We start from the raw sequence: 12,081 nt of genomic DNA on the forward strand, positions 1-12,081 counted from the left end.
TCCTCCCTCTGGGGAAACATTTGCTGTTAATGGGCCATCAAATGTCACTGCATGACCAATAAAAATTACAGCATCCCATTGTGAGATGCTCTGCCCAGAGGGAGGAGCCAAGCATTTCTAACTGGACATAATCAGAGATTTTTGGGACACTAGCACAGCCTTTCCACTGGATTCCCAGAGGAGCAGCTGCCTCTTCCACTGGATCTTCAGAGGAAGACTACACCCTTCTACAAGATCACTGCTTCAACAGAACCACATCTGCCACTTCAGGAGGACTGCAGTCACCATTTCAATTGGACTGCTACCAACACCCTGACCCACAGGGTGTCAGGTCCTATTCTGACTCTGTCAGTGTTGTTTTCTTTTACTGCATTGTTTATTTTTTTAAATTTATTTTTTCTTCCCTAATAAAGAGCTGTTATTCCTGATCCCATATCTTTGCCTGAGAGCCCCCCTTATTTTCAAATTTATAAAAATTTGGAGGGAGGGGGTTTACATTTTCCAATTTAGGGAAGGATCCTGCCTTCCTTAGCACACACCTGTCTTTTCAAACCAAGACAGATTTACAGTGTCAAGGCCTACTCTTACACACTGCCCTGCCAGTGAATAGGCTGGGGGTGCACAAGAAGTTGAGAGGGGACACAGCTAGGACAGCTGACCCCAACTGACCAAAGGGATATTCTGTACCATATGACATCACTTAGCAAAAAAAACAGGTGACAGGGTGGAGTGTGTGTTTCTAGCGCTGCTGTTACTCAGGGACTGGCTGTGCGTTGGTCAGATGGTAGCGAGCAATTTGGTTTTTTTGCATCACTTGTTTATCTAGGTTTTGATTTTATTTATGCATTAGGTTTTTTTTTTCTCTTCCTTTTTGTATTGTCTTTATCATCTCAACCCATGAGTTTTTTCACTCTTACCCTTCTGATTCTCTTGTCAGAGGGAGCGATTGGGCAGCTGTGTGGTGCTTATCTGCCTACCAGTGTTAAATCCTGAAAGCGGGACATTTCATATTAAGACATCAGTCCTAAAAAGTAAAATACAATAAACATGTGAGTGGTGTAAATGCATGTCATCTACTTCAAACTGCTTTGTCAGCTCTCTGCTTCAAGATGCCTCATTTTAAATCAGCCTAGACAACTATATTTTTCCTTCTTCTCTCCAAGATTATAAACATGTGGACTATACACTTTTAGATGGGACTAAATACTGCCCAAGAAGTGAAAGGTTGGCAGTTTAAGTTTCAAGTAGGAGCTTCGTGGTCTTTAGAGAAAGGTCCAACAGTCTGTGAGTATTCCCAACTTATCCATAGCCAAAGAAAGTCTCTTCATGAGGACTTTAAGTTACACCCAGAGCTTGCTTACATAACAGTAAGTCCCGCCATTTTACCACGTTCCATGTACATTTATTGTACAAGCACAATTGGTATTAAAATATTTCATTTATATTATAGTACTGAAATTACAGGCATACATTCAACCTTGCAGAAAGTAGACTTAGCTACAATACTTTTTTCTGGAGCGGGAGGCACAATGTAACCAATATGCATGTACTTCATTGCTAATTTGCTGTGCAAGCCAAGGAAATCACTGAATCATCTTTTAACAGAGAATGCATTTTTGTGAAACACGGAAAGAGATGTCTAAAAAAAGATTCATTTTAGTTATGACTTACTGATACTTTTACTCAGCTGTGATATAAAGTTATTTGCCAATATATTTGTTGCACTAGTTACCTTTGTTGTTACTCTGTAAGCCATATAAGCATTCATGCCATCCCCTGTAATAAAATTAAAATACTTGTAAGTTATTTTAATCCCTCCACACACTTTATTTTTCCAAAATACACATGAAATAGCTTTTTATTCACATGCTAAAACCATCAAAAGATAACTGAATAAGGAATTGTACTAACATTTCAGAAGTCTCTAAGAGATAAGACAGACTAACATAATAGGTTCAAGTAACTTACCAATTTTTTCTGGGACTTATACATTGATTTCTATTTCAAACAAATCTCCATTTGCTTCCTCTTCAATCTAGAAAAATGTATGTCATTTTTTATAAGTTAATGTGCATTAAAGCAACATATTGGTACAAAGATAAGGATATATGTGAAGGAAGAGTCAGTGTGTCTCAATGACTAAAAAGCTCTTCTAGATCTACCATCCAATTTAAAGTGAACATAATTTCACATCTTGGTTTCTCATTTTGAGTCTTCCTGAAAATATTTTAGTGTGGCAACTTCTTCAGACTTGTTGGACTCAGAGCTTTAGTAAACATTTATCTCAGGGCAATGCTCATTTTATCTCCTCCAATCCTAGCAGGCACAGAGGTTCTAAAATGCTCTCACTTGCAATGTTTCTATAAGCTTCTAATCAAAAGACAGCTATATTCCTCATTATTAATGGTATCTGAGGTTGAAGAGTTGGGGATGAGGAAAGGAACATCTATGGAATTTTCAGATACTTCCCTGAGCTGTGTAATAACAGAATTTCCTAATCTTTTGTGCAATATACATAAGTTTATTAGAACAGAAGTAAAGAAAGACCATGACAGAACAATGTGTCAAGGCTGAGAAGGAAAAAAATTCTGAATGAAATGTCAACTTAGGGAATCTGGGAAAGCAGCCATCAAGTCCCAAGCCAGTCTTATTTGCCAAACCTCACTCATCAGTGACATTTTCTAGGAGCATATTGTAGAATAAATGGTATTTGCCAATGCACAGACTTTGAATGGAATGACAAATGTAAATAGCAAATTAGGTGGTAAAACTATGAACAGCCTTATCTGTTTGTTAGTATGCAGAATAATGCTAACAACATTTTCCTCAATTTCCTTATTAACAGCAGCTTCAGAAATCTGAGTTAAAAACTGTAACATGCTAGCATCAATTAATACACATCTTTAACACATAGCTCAACACCTGTTCCCTTCACACACTTTTGCAATGCCTATCCTGTAGAAATGGAGCATGTTACTCCTCATACTACAGATCTCTTATCACCTAAGCAATGAACACATATGATTTGATGAGTCAAATACATATTAAACACAAAATAAACAGAATAGTTGTTCTCTTGCATACTTCCCTTTAACAAGAAGTGTTCCAGTAGTTAGGAACTGCATTAAAAAACCAAAACCTGCAAATAGTAAACACATGCCACACACACACAAAGACATTTCCATAGTCATCAAAATATAACTTAAAAATATTCTCAGTACCTCTTCTCTGTACCTATCAAAAATCACAGGGGCTGTTACACTTTTCGAATTCATTCTGGCAGCTACTAATGTAGTAGGTGTTACAGGAGCGATTCCAGGAGTAGATTCTGGTGAAAGTACTGGATCCCTCACTGGACTGTCCAATGAAACTTCTTCTGTGGCTTCTAGATAAAGATTTTGAGTTCACAAAAAAGATATTTTTCATAGAGATATATGTACACCACAAAAGATACCAAGCATGAACATTAAAAAGTGATAATACATAAGTTTAATAAAATAATTTATAAACAGCATCCATTTCTCGGTCAGATAATTTAAATACGTCAGTAAAACTAGAGGTGACATCCGAGCTTCTAGTGACCAATAGGTTTAAGTAAAATTAAGTAGACAATTTTCTCTGCTGCTGCATAAAGTCTTTTGCAGTAGTCACAAACTGCTAAATCATTCATTTCTATATATGATGAATATAAATGACATTTTTTCCACCACAGACTGCTTTTTTTAGCACCTATGTCAAATGTAGTTTTTGCATTCTGAACAACTGCTGATTGTCATATAGGCATATTGAGCATAAAAGTTATACATATACACCCCCTACCAAAAGCCCGCAACTCGTAAAATACAAATATTAGTAGATGAGGAATTCTGACCAGTAAAACAAACTACCTATTTTTACTTTCTTCAGATTGTAGATAGTTCATCTATATTTAAAGAGTATGTATATCTCTGCTCTGCAAACCCTTTATGCTTTCTTTCCTCCACTACTTGATTTTGACCACCAGCAAACCATACATTTCAAATCGAATATTTTAGTCGGAAGTGACCTATAATGATGTGTTGGTTTTGCACAGCCTGGTTTTTAGTAGCAGGAGGGCACAGAGATGGCTTCTCTGAGAAGCTGCTAGAAGCTTCCACCATGTAAGGCAGAGCCAATCCCTGATGGCTCTGAAGATGGAAATGCTGCTGGCAAAGCCTGGGCCAATGAGAGATGATGGTAACGCCTGTGATAACATATTTAAGAAGAAAATCAAAACAAAGGGGGACACAGTGTTTTTTTCTAGGCAGAAAAGAGGAGGAGGTGAGAACATGTGAGAGAAACAACATGAAGACACCAAGGTCAGTGAAGAAGGAGAGGGAGGAGGTGCTCCAGGCACTGGAGCTGAGATTCCTCTGCAGGCCGTGGCAATGACCATGTGTCATGCTTTGAAAGACAGGTGTCTGCCAAAGGAAGTGGGAATCTCCCTTGAAATGGAGAATATGACCCCCTTCCCCCCAAATTGTTATACTTTTGAAATTACGGGGCTTTCAGGCAAAGATATAGGAAAAGGAAAAACAGTTCTTTATTACTATGCATATGGATAACAAGGCAAACAAACATCAACAGCAGCAGCAGCAGCAACAAACAAAATCAGAAACCCAGTAACAGCCTTCACTTAGCTGTCAGGCACTTTCCCCTTTGGTGTAGCTACGATCACAGCTGGCAGGGGTGCTGGTGGCTCCCCGGCCAGGCAGGGCAGTTGTGATGATTCTCCCGTGGCTGCAGGGGGCGCTGTGGTGCAAGTTCAGTGGTGCCTATGCACGTGGTAATGGCGGGCGCAGCCGGCAGAAAGGATGGAAAAGGGGCTTCTGTTAGAAACCCTCAAAGGCAGCCGATCCTGGTGCCCCTCTGGATAGCAAAAGGAGCTGTAGCAGGGACTTCAGAAGCAGCAAGCTGGAATGGCAGGGATGAGCAAAATCACAGAGTGATAGATGAGATGTATTCAGAAGCTCCACAGCTGTAGCTGGAACCGCGGGACTCCTGGCAGGCAGGGGGTGCAGGGCTAAAATGTAGCGAAAACCTGGAGCAGTGGCAAAGAAATGGGGGGGGCTGAGCAGCGACAGCCCGGCTCCTGAAAACAGCAGGAAGAGGTTCCCTGGGAGGGGGAAAGAGCTCAGGATTCCAGGGTTTCCCGTGAGGCACCTGAGTAGATGGTGAAAATCCATTTTTTAGTGAGGTAGGGTGTCACAGACATCTTTTTGTGAAAATCCTTTTCTTTAGGATTTTTCTCTTCTGAGGAGCTGAGGCCTCAGAAACAAAATGTAAACAATGATTATCTGCTGCTGTGGAATGCAACAGGTGGATCCGTGATTGGTCTCCAGCGGATGTTTTGATTTAGTGACCAGTCATGGCAGAACTGGCTCTCGCTCTCTGTCGGATCCAGCTGCCTTTGTTATCATTCTTTTCTATTCTTAGCTTAGCTAGACTTCTGAGAACTTTTCCTTCTATTCTTTTTAGTCTAGTTATAATGTAATATATATATCATAAAATAATAAATCAAGCCTTCTGAACATGGAGTCAACATTCTCGTCTCTTCCCTCATCCAAGAACCCTTGTGACCACTGTCACAGTAGGGTATTAATAATGCTATAGATTAGTAATGCAATGGTTGACTCACAGTTAAAGAGAGAATATTAAGTATATGTTAAGAGAAGTTTTGTAGATGTATAGTTATGTTTCCCCTCCCCCTTGCATTGTTATCACAGGATGGCCTTAGTAGTAGGGGCATTTGGGAGGGTCAGCTTGTTGCTATGGTTGCACCTGACCTGCAATCAAGATGTAAGAAAGTGACTTCCACCACTGGATAGCGAAGAAGGAGTTAATTGACAAGACTTTGGGAGGAGCTAGAGATATAAAGGGTGGAACATCCATTTTGTGGATGAGCACGTGGTGATGGAGTCCTTTGCTCCTAGCGCTGTATTTTTCTTTATTCAGTCTTCTGTTGCATTTTTGATAAGGTTTTAATAAACCTTTTACATTTTTTGAAAGAGAGTATTGTTTCTCACAATAAGGTCCCAGTTCAATGGCTGCTCTCTAAGGACGGAAGGAGGAGGACAGGGCTGGGCTCCAGCAGCAGCAGCAGAAGCAGCAGCGAATACTATCCCCAGCAAGCAGCAACTCCACCATTGTCCTTCAAAGCTGAGAGCAAGAGGGCTAAGAGCTGTGCCCAGCCCCCTTTTCCCCAGCCCAATTCTTGTGGTATCTCAGACCCTCCAAGAGAAACCCTCCAGGTAAGGAGTAGTCAGCCGAACCCTTTCCAAGGCAACTTCATTTGTCTCAAGTATCCAGTCGTTAGTGTCTCTTAGCAATATATGGGAGAAAATTCCCAGAGAGAAAGAAACAAAAGGAAAAATCCTAAACTCCAACACCATGGTGAAGCAGGCTGCTCGCTTGCAGCCCAAGGAGGTCCACAGGGAATGCAGAGATCCACCCGCAGCCCGTGGGGGAGGTGCTCATGCTGGAGCAGGTGGATGCCTGGAGGAGGCTGTGATCGAGTGGGGGACTCGGTCGAGAGAGGGGGCCCTGACTGCATCTCACACCCCAAGCTGCCACCCCTCCCCGCTGAGCTGGCAGCGCTGGGGGCAACAGCTGGCACTATGCCCGCGCATGTCCCCGTTCCATGTCTGCTCGGTCCCATGCTGCAACTGACCCCGCCCCCATCCCCAGCAGCATCGCACGTGAAGTGCCCCACGCACCCTGAACCACCACAGTCTCTCGCCGCCCGCAGCCCCCGCTGTCTGCGGCCCCGCCACCAGCGGCTCCACACCTCCAAATCCCCTGGTCCACAAGCGTGGCCCTCACTACCAGCAGCCCACACCAGCGGACCAGGGCCCCAGGGCCTCTGACTGCTGTGGTTAACCCTGTCAGGTCGGCACCACCCCTCCTCTGCACAACAGAAACAACCTTCGATCTCTGGCAGAGCCAAGCGCAAACTACGCTCTGCACACCCCAAACTGCCACACTCTGTGCACAGCAGTATGGAGCTGAGCATACTAACACGTGTATATAGAGCTATGCACACCAATGTGTGCAGTGTTATACACATCAACACACGTACATTTCACACAGAGTGTGGTGGTTTGACCAGAAAGAAGTGGGAATTCTGGGATGTTGTGGTCAAACCAATGGGTGCTTGGATTTTGATATTGGCACCTGGGGTAGCCAGTGGGTTTTAGGACACACCCCCGAGAACACCCAGGGGTTAAAAGCAGAGCTTCGGCCCTGGGAGGCTCTCTTAGGACTTCGAGGGACCGAGGTCGGATCTCTCCCCTGTCCAGCCTCTGCTGCTGGGCGGGGGAGGGGCAGCCATGCGGTAGGCCTGGGCCTGGACAGACATGGGAGTGAGGAGGCCCTTGAGGATGGAAGGGTGGAGGAAGAGCCCCAAGAGACATCGGACAGCCTTCCCCCCCCCCCCCCCCCCCCGGAGACAGATAGAGAGAGAGAGAGAGTGCAGCCTGTGTCGGTTACCTCGTTACCTTGAAATTCAGTAAATATGTGCTGGCAGCAGGCAGCCCAGCTGAGGAGATGGGGGGGGGTGCAGCCAGGAGTCCAGCTGCCTGGAGGAGTTTTTAACCCCTTTTGGACAATGAAAACCCTACAGAACATTAACCCTTCCTAGACGAGTGATAAGAGTGGAGCAGGACGAAGGAAATGAACGAGTGATGGAGGTCTGGACCAGAGAGAGAGAGAGTGAGAGATGTTGAAAGAAGGGAGAAGATGGAGTGGCATTTTATGCTGGACTCTTTTGTGTAGCCATGGACAGAGCTATGTTTCCGTGAGATACAGAGACTGAGTCCAGGGGGAGAAATGTCCCAGTGCCAGAGAAGATTCAGTGTGGGTACCCCTCGGCCCCAGGGGGTATATAAAATATGGGGGGGATAGATGTCCCAAAGGTGAGAAGGTGAGATACTGTGCTTTTCTGGAACTGGACAAAGCATCCTTAAAAAAGACAACCCTGGAAGCAGCCCTGATCCCTGTTCAGTGGTGAGAGCACCGGAACAAGGACGGAAGAGGCCACCATGACACATGGAAGGACTCCCTCTCCTCTTGAGGAGTTGAAAGTTTGAGCAATCTAAAGGGTGGTGTTGGACCTAGAATTGGTGATTTTGGAGGATGTATTGTATTGGGAATTTAGGGGGGAGGAGGGGGAGAGTGTTTTTTTTGTGAGGTTTTCATTTTCCTCGTTCTTTCTTTCTTTCTTTCTTTCTTTCTTTCTTTCTTTCTTTCTTCTTTTGTGTGTAGTTTAGTAATTGTTTGTGTGTAGCTTAGTAAATAAAATTTTTTTTATGTTTAAGTTTGGAGCCTGCTTTGCTTATTCCTGGTCACATCTCACAGCAGACACCGGGGAGAAGGTGTACTCATGGGGGCTCTGGCTTTGCCAGGCCCAAACCATAACACAGAGCTATACTCACACTTGCAGAGCCTGTGCACACTCACAGAGTATGTACACAGACTTAATTATACCTGAGTGTGCACACAACATGAGTACACTTTAGTACATCTATGTGCATAGTGCTATGCACACTAGCACACATGTTCACTTACACCTGGGTACACTAGAAAACTTATGTGCATGCAGATATGCATACTAGCACACGTGCACAGCACCTGTGTGTACACCCGGGGCTCTGCACACTGGCACACGTGCACAGCACTCTCTAGAGCCCTCTTGGCCCTGACCCCCTTCAGGCATCTCTCCTTGTGGGATCACGATATGGTGAGGATGGGGGCAGGAGGGGGAAGCAAAACATGCTATTATAAGTTTTATTTTTTTAGCTCTCTTCCTCACACACTTTTAAGATAGGTTCGGTATCTTTGCAGGCAATACAAGGCCACATAGAACCATGTCTTTGGGGACAATTTATTGGTCATCTCCCTTTGGTGAGGTTCAGAAGGGGGGGCAATGAGATAATTAACTAAAGGGCAACTTAGAAATCTCTTTCCTAGTAGAGAATCTATGCTGGAAAGAGAATATTTTTGGTGGACAGTGAGTTCCTTCTCTGAACAAACAAGAAAGGCTAGACCAGTTTTGACATGAGAAATCTCAGACTGAAAGAGGGAAAGGTAATTTCTTAGAGCTCTTCTGTGTTATACATGGAAAAAATATCCAAGGTTTTGACACTCAAGCTCTTCTCTTAACCTGAAAGAGAAGTAGCACTTTTCCAGTGTTGGAGTGGAAAACAACTGTTCTGTGCTATACTTAATCTAAGATTAGTGTAACACAGAGAAAAAGATAAAAGGTGGCAAAAGAAAGGAAGAAAATGCAGCACTCCCTTAAGCCGAGGCTCGTACTTGGCCTCTGTGTTTTTTCAAGAACAATTACTTAAAGAAAAAGCAGTTTTTGTCTAAAATCTCTGCAGCATTATGGATTCGAAGTAGGCAGCCCAAAACTTCTAGCTAAAGGAGTTCAAAGCATGACAGATGTTCTAACAGGACTCTGCTTGCAGGAAACAGAAGAATATAACATGTTTGGTAAATATAACCCTCCCCACCTCTAGCACGGATCGTTTTCAAGGCTGGAAATGCAAGGACTAGCTTCATTACAGGCACAGGGCTTTGCTGAAGGCTGTTCTTGCTCTTTCCAACACTTGGCAATGTTGCAGGGAAGCAGGAAATGCCCCGGAGAAGGAAAAGAACACAACAGAGGAGTTGAGTGATGAAGGAAGCATCAAATCAGTTTATATTAAGCGCCATCATGCAAAATTTACAAGATGGCCAGGGTATCAGACCCAGCCAGCATGGATTTAGGAGGGGTAGGTCATGTTTGACCAACCTGGTCACCTGTTATGACCAGGTAACCCACCTAGTAGATGCAGGGCAGGCTGTAGATGTTGTTTACTTGGATATCAGCAAGGCCTTTGACACTGTCTCCCACAGCATTCTCCTAGACAAACTGGCAGGCCGTGGCTTGGACAAGAGCACTCTTTGCTGGATTCAGAACTGGCTGCATGGCCGGGCCCAGAGAGTGGTGGTGAATGGTGCTGCATCCAGCTGGCAGCCAGTCACCAGTGGTGTCCCTCAGGGGTCTGTGCTGGGGCCAGTTCTGTTTAATATTTTTATTGATGACATGGATGAGGGTTTAGAGTCCTTTATTAGCAAATTTGCAGATGACACTAAGCTGGGAACGTGTGTTGATCTATTAGAGGGACAGAGGGCTTTGCAGAGGGACTTGGAACAGTTGGATGGATGGGCAGAATCTAATGGGATGAAGTTCAATAAGTCCAAGTGCCGAGTCCTGCACTTTGGCCACAATAACCCCCTGCAACAATATAAGCTAGGAATGGTGTGGCTGGACAGTGTTCAGGTGGAAAGGGACCTGGGGGTGCTGGTTGACAGTCGATTAAATATGAGCCAGCAGTGTGCCCAGGTGGCCAAGAAGGCCAATGGCATCCTGGCCAGTATCAGGAACGGTGTGGCCAGCAGGAGCAGGGAGGTCATTCTTCCCCTGTACTCAGCACTGGTGAGGCCTCACCTGGAGTATTGCGTCCAGTTCTGGGCCCCTCACTTTAGGAGGGACGTTGAGATGCTTGAGCGAGTCCAAAGGAGAGCAACGAGGCTGGTGAGGGGCTTGGAACACAAGCCATATGAAGAACGACTGAGGGAGCTGGGGTTGTTCAGCCTGGAGAAAAGGAGACTCAGGGGTGACCCTATCACTCTCTTCAACTTCCTGAAGGGTGGCTGTGGTGAGCTGGGGGTCGGCCTCTTTCTCCGGGCAACAACAGACAGAACAAGAGGACACAGTCTCAAGCTGTGCCAAGGGAGATACAGGCTAGAATTAAGGAGGAAGTATTTTACAGAAAGAGTGGTCAAATACTGGAATCATCTACCCAGGGAGGTGGTAGAGTCACCATCCCTCAAAGAGTTTAAAAACAGACTGGATATGGCACTTGGTGCCATGATCTAGTTGAGGTGTTAGAACATGGGTTGGACTCGATGATCTTAAAGGTCTCTTCCAACCTAGAATTTCTGTGACTCTGTGAAACCACAGGGGAGAGAGGGCTACAAACTATAAAAAATAGTCTGCCAGGAGCCAGATACTCCCTCAACTCTAAAACAGCAGAGGAAGCCACAAACAAAGGGGAAATGTTACTGCATTAGAACTGTAATGTGCAGTGAGACGTAATCGGGGAAAATCTCCAATTTCTTTCCCCTCTTTCTCAAGTATGTCTGCCAGAAGGAGGACACACATCCACATGCTGGCAGCTCCTTGACTTTCCCTCTCACTTCGCCACAGGTGCTGACTAATTAGTTACACACAAAGCAGGATCTTCCTGAAGCCACTAGAGCAGGAGGCTGCAGGACACTGCACAGTAAATGACTGGCATGACAGGTCTTATATGCAGGTACAGATCTGAAATTGTGCTCATTTCACAGTTTTATGACATGATCCTCTGTAGCTCTGCCACTCTTAAGAGTGTTTGTTCTTGGCTGTGGGAGGAGAGCCTGGAAGGAGAAGCAGAGTGTAGCTTTCAGGACACAGCCCTCAGCTGAAGAAAAACTCCTATCGGCGATGATGAGAGAGATGGGGACTCTGTGATGGTCAAAGAATCCCAATTTATTGTGGAGTACAAATGCTTATATAGTATTTTAGGAAGGCTAGTAATGTTTTACCACAATGATTGGGTTAAAAATCACATAAACAAATGTATGCATTTTACAACATCTCTTGCTTGCAGAGTTTGATGTAATTTTCTTTTTCCGGTAAATCTGTTTGATTTAATCTTCTTGCAATCTTGATTTAATTCTCTAAGTTCTGTTTGCTCTTGCCAAGGCATTTTGTTTATCAAATCTCTTATACTAATAAGGTCTAAAGTATTCTCTGTTTTGTGTACCCCAATAACTCCCAGGAGCTGATCAAGAGAGGAAATCATTAGACATGGGCACAGAGCTGGGCCCAGTGAGTAAAACAGGGCAGGCAGTCTGGTTTGGGCATTTCACACTCTTCCAGCCTCATAGAAATGGGGCTGCACCAGTTTGGAACAATGGGAAGGCAGACACAAAGAGGAAACTAGCTTTTTATACTCTCTCCATGCCTGCCCAACT

General features: G+C 44.4%; 1 pseudogene; it reads right to left on the bottom strand.

Annotated features, from left to right (window-relative positions):
• LOC132086135 (sorting nexin-2-like) overlaps nt 1-12,081 on the bottom strand; it is a 194,219-nt pseudogene that overhangs the window by 146,848 nt on the left and 35,290 nt on the right.

Source organism: Ammospiza nelsoni, chromosome W (genome assembly GCF_027579445.1).
Source record: "Ammospiza nelsoni isolate bAmmNel1 chromosome W, bAmmNel1.pri, whole genome shotgun sequence".
NCBI classification, from domain to species: Eukaryota; Metazoa; Chordata; class Aves; order Passeriformes; family Passerellidae; genus Ammospiza; species Ammospiza nelsoni.